General features: G+C 44.3%; 1 long non-coding RNA gene across 2 annotated transcripts; it reads left to right on the top strand.

Moving 5' to 3' along the window:
• Nucleotides 1–744: 744 nt before the first annotated feature.
• Nucleotides 745–4,327, top strand: LOC125537068. 2 transcript variants are annotated; one of them, XR_007295525.1, is made up of 2 exons: nt 745–1,140; nt 4,015–4,327. It is a non-coding gene; the product is annotated as an uncharacterized LOC125537068 (long non-coding RNA). The 2 variants fall into 2 exon arrangements; XR_007295526.1 differs by lacking the exon at nt 4,015–4,327 and adding an exon at nt 1,861–2,524.
• The last annotated feature ends 1,131 nt before the right edge of the window (nt 4,328–5,458 follow it).

Below are 5,458 nucleotides of genomic sequence, written 5' to 3'. Positions count from 1 at the left end.
ATTTTTTAAAAGAATTGCCGTATTACAAGATTATTATTTTTCCTGGTAACTTGGTCACATATAATGACACAATGCAAAGGTTTTCCAATTTTTTGAATTATTTTTGAATTTTTATGCCCGTTTCAAAATGCGGTCGTAACGGCGGGCTTGACCGTTCCTAGCTAGTGGTTGAATCTTGGAAACCTCTTGATATTTCTCTGATTAAATAGATATTTATGTACCTAGAAATTATTTTAAAAATAAAATAAAGAGCAAACTATGTGGCAGCTACAGTTCAAATTTGACCTGCTTCCTGCTGAATCGATGGTATTTTGTCTTTTTCACGAGAGGTGGATAAAAACTTTTGACTCCTAACCATTTGGTCAATTGTTCATTAAATATGGCCTAATATTTTAGAAAATTGATTAGGTTCAATTTTGCAACAAATATATGGTAGGTCCTTCACAAAAAAACTCATTCTAGACACTCAAAAAAAAGTATGACGGGCATTTCTAAGGACACTTTTTTAAATATATTTGTCTTATTACTAGTTTGTTATTTATTTTTTTCTTAAAACTAGGTCACATTTTATGACACGATGAGAAGGATTTCCATTTTTTCAATTTGTTCGAATTTCTCAAGTCAAGAAAATAGCTAACATGATTTAACATATTATATTTAAATCTACTGCGACCAATTTAAATGGTCATAATATTATATTGCATTCTGATTGGTCCAAAGATAACACACGCAGATCATGCATAAACACCATTGGATCCTCCTGGATCCAACAGCAGCCCTCACCCCTTGCCGCCCCATCAACCGCACCTCAGCCGAAACCCTAGCATTGTCTTTTGGACCCAGCCGCCGGCGATCTCCTCCTCCCCCCCAGCGACGCTGCCCCCACCTTCAATTCCTCTCCCAAGGGAAGGGAAGGGAAGGCCGACCAGGGAGATCGTTCGCGCGCCCATATCCACGCCGCCGTCGTTGACCTGATCCGTGTCCGTCCTCGAGGGAGGTCGGCCATGGTGGTCCGTGCTCGTCCCGCCTTCCACCCCGTTCCTCCCATTCGCGGTCCACACCACCGCGGGAGTCAGCGAGCATCATGCCCTGCCCGCCATGCACGACCGACCGTCGCCGCCGGAGACTCTCCAACCTAAGGTATACCGATTTCGGATTCCCCGTTGGGTCGGATTGGACCCCAGTTCGTGCACCTCGGCCCCCCGCACGCAAGGATTTAGGGTTTATTTAGGTGTTGGAATCAGGAGCCTCTTAATCTGTATGCTGCAATTTCACCTCGATCGCGTCACATGCTCGTATGATTTGGCCATGGTTTTCTTTGCTTGGTTCCATTCAGTTGGTTGCTGATTAATCAAGCTCCTGAGCTTCCATGGATCTCTTTGTTGGGAGTGCTTCTGCACACGCGGTTTTGTTAGGTTAGCTGCCGCACGTCTTGCACATGTGTCACTAGTATTGTTGTTCCCAGCATTTTCCGGGTATGTTTGCAAGGGGCTAGTCCTAGCTAGTATTTCTCTGACTAGGCTAAGTCGATGTGGTTGGCATGCTCTTACACTCTACTAGTAGCATGTTCCATTTGACTCATTCAAATTAATAATGCATATATGGCAATTCAGACCTGGCATAAGTTACACTTGACAAGAGTATCTTGCACACTTTCTGTCTTCTGTGTTACATCTGGTCTCAGTCTCAGGCATGCTTTATAGTCTCATATATATTGTATTTGTACATCTCTGTGGAGCTTAATTTGATCCTAAATAAAAGATGCTTGGACATTGGTGGAACTTTATTTAATTTGATCCTAAATAAAAGATGCTTGGACATTTGTACATCTCTAGTTAATTTGGTCTATTATTATCCTAGAAGCTGCAATGACGGAGATCACACGCTCCTTCGACCAGGCGTGGTCAGCCTCCGTCTCCGGCCACTATGGCCTCGCCCCGACCTCGCCCGCTGCTCCTTCGACCACACGCTCCGCAGCGAGATGAGCTCCCCCGTCCTCTCTGCTCGATCCGCCCCAGATCCTTAGTCTGGGTACATGTGCACTTGATAGGTTATTTCTGGGTACATGGCCGGAGAGTCTGACTTAGCTCTCTCATTCTCGACTGCTCTGGTCTGTGGATCTCGACCGTTCCGCTCTTTTTTTGACTGTCGCAAGCTGAGCTGAATCTTGTTGGGTTGAGCCGAGCAAGGTCACCGTCGGTTGTGACTTGTTGGAGTCTTCTCCTGGTAGCAACAGCAGGCTTTGGCTTGAAGGCCCCAACAACCACTGGTCGGTCAGCCGCTCAGATTTAGAGATCTACTTCAGTTAACATGTAATGTACTAGCGTAGACGTGTAGGAGCAGCCTTTGTGAACCTGGGTTGTGGCTTGGATGGCAGGAGAATATGATGTTCAGTTTTGTATGAAACAAATCAGGTCTTGGTTCAGTTTTGTATGTGCCGATTTGATTAAACCTTGACTGAAACCAAAGCATGATGTTTTGATTAAACGTTTACATGAGTTGTTATTCTATTCAAGTGGGTGAACTAAGCTATTTTTATTTAGTTTGCTCTCTGCTATGTCAAAGCCATCATTGTGAGCCATCACTGCATTACATTTTTCCCAGAATTACAAGTTAGCCACGAACTTGATTTGTTATTTGCATCACTAGCCTTTTGGGGCACCAGATTTATACTATGCTTGCTGATTTTATTTGTGCCTACTGATTGATTATACAGTGATCGAGACGCTACTAATTTTACTGATTGATGTTGTTGTTGTCGTATGCAGAATATTATGATGGAAAATCATTTGATTTGCTGCATATCATCAAACAGTTGTTGCTCTCTCTAAGTCCCCACGCTGCTGCTGCTAACCATGTTGTTGCTCCTCTATTTCTGCACCTCCTGCTGCTTGCCTCTTCTCTGAATCCACTAAACCTGCTGTTGCACTTCTTCTCTGAACCTGTTTCTTGCTGCTCGCTGCTACTCCTCTCTCCATCCCCACGCTTGCTTCTTCTTCTCCTAACCTCGCTGTTGGTCTTCTCTAAAGTCTGAACCCCCTACTGCTGCTGCTGCTCTCTCTCCCTATCTATTTCACTCTCTTTCTTTCTCTGTAATTCAATAGAACTAGTACTTACTTATGATATGTGCTTACTTATGTTACTGGATTTCTATTATATGCTATAACTGTGAAAGGGATGGTAAATCTATAGATTTAAGTATTGTATATGCTAGAATATTAGCCATGCAAACATATCTTTTGGTCTACAATTTTCACAAGTACAGGCTAATGACAGAAATCCTATCTAACATTATTTTTCCTGGGTACTACTTACATGAATACAACCGTATTAGAGACATCATGCTGCAGTACACGGCATGTACATGGTTATACTAAAACATCCATGTAGGCAATATTTTTGTGCTTTTTCCTAATGGGTCAATATCCTTATTTGGCCTTGCAAGCCATGTGCGAGTCATTGTATCATGAGCCTGGGCGAGTCATTATATCCTGAACCGCCTGCGCAATTTCATTTCTTCAGTGGCTCTACGAGTTGTGTTGCCCGAATTCGTTTCCGTTCCATTGCATTTTTCAGACATAATTCACTAGAAATGGATAATTGGCAGACTAGTAACGCAGCATGCTAGCTAGTGATTTTTCAAACATAATACTAGTGATTTCCAGATATAATACTAGTGATTTTTCAGACATAATACTAGAAATGGGATGTTTTGCCTGTCCTTACTGAAGAAGAGAAGAATGGAATTTAATTGGATGGTCCCTTTCATTGTACTTAATTATGTTCTGCTTGAGTTTACTGCCTTATTATGTTCTGCTTGAGTTGACACTATTTATGTCCAAACCTGGGTTTATACTCTTTGCATGTCGTCATCACTCATCGGTTGGGCTGTTTACTTAATGTATTTGTTGTCCGCTTGCTCCATCATATTTCCTGATGTACTTCTACATATATATGTTGGTTGTAATCTGCTTGAACGATTCAAGTACTTGATATTCCATTCTGTTCTTGTAGGTGAATGGAGCTTATGTTGTTGGTAGAACACCGTTGATGACTTCTTCCTATGTTGAAGAGCATGTTCCGTGGTATCCAAGAGTAGCTAGCTTTAACTTGGCAGAGCGTTTTATTTTTCAATCGCAATATTTGTGATTGTGTGGAATATTGTATGGTTATGTACGTGAAGTTTTATGTTCCTGGGCATGCAATATTTGTAGGTTAAACTGGTTGTTGTGATGTGAACCAATGTATGGAGTTCCACATGTTCTGTTATGTATATAATATATTGTAATAAACCTATTTTGGTTGTTATTCGAAGATTTTCAAATTATTCTCCTTTCTGTTTGATATATACTGCTTAAAAAGTGATGTGGATCCACTGCTAGGAAAAATCTGACAATTGGGACCCATCTAAAAACTGGACCGCAAAAAACCCTTGAAAATAAAAATGAAATGGACCGCGAAAGGCCATGCCTAGATAATAAAAAGGCCAAATTGATGGGACAGGCCTGTGTAGCCGCCCATGTAAAACGTCGAATCGGACCGGGCTGATTCTTGTGCCACATCACCTTGCCACGCCGGATGCCTACGTGGCCTGGGGAGGTTGCTAGTGACCAAAAATTTGGTCGTGGAACCAACGACCTTTTACAGAAGGTCGTTAATTTCAGTTTACGACTGCCAGCTTTTGACCTTCTATTTTTGGTCAAAAAAGGTCGCAAATGAAAAACTATGACCTTTCAGCGGCCAATAGTGAGGGTCACAAGTTGACATATTTCTTGTAGTGCCTCCATAGAGAGGGCCCGAACCTGGGTAAACATCGTGTCCCCTGTCTCCTGTTACCATCGACCTTAGACACACAGTTCAGGACCCCCTACCCGAGATCCGCCGATTTTGTTACCAACAGCGAGTGCCCTGGAAGTTGGCGATGAAGCGGTTGCGCATCTCGTCCCAGGAGGAGATCGAGCCTGGGGTCAGGTTTAGGAGCCATGAGTGGGCTCCGTCCTTGACAGCCATGGGAAACCAGTTCATCATGACCTTTTCGTTGCTGTAGGCCACTTCGATGCTCATCTCATAGAGCTGCAAAAACTCCGCAGGGTCAGGGGTGCCGTCGTAGCGAGGAGGCAGATCTGGCTTGAACTTGCCTGGCCAGACGATGCTACACAACTCAGGAGTGAGGGCGCGGCAGCCCGCCGTGGCCACTATGGCCCGTCGTGGAGACAGAGCTTGGTCGTGGTGCCCCTGCGCCGCCACGGCACGCCACGCATGGCCCTCTCGCAGCAAGCAATCCTAGCGCAGTGGAGCTGGGTGTGGAGGAGTGTTTCCTTGTGGACAGGGAATTTCTTGGAAGCTTGTTTCTTCGTGTGTGGGCACGTGGCGCGGTGGGTCACGCCACGGGGCCGCACACCTTGGAGCGAGGGAGCCATCCTGACGTGGGAGAGGCGGAGGTGCACCATGAGCTGCA

Source organism: Triticum urartu, chromosome 2 (genome assembly GCF_003073215.2).
Source record: "Triticum urartu cultivar G1812 chromosome 2, Tu2.1, whole genome shotgun sequence".
In the NCBI taxonomy this organism is placed as follows: domain Eukaryota; kingdom Viridiplantae; phylum Streptophyta; class Magnoliopsida; order Poales; family Poaceae; genus Triticum; species Triticum urartu.
This window is presented reverse-complemented; position numbering and strand designations above follow the sequence as displayed.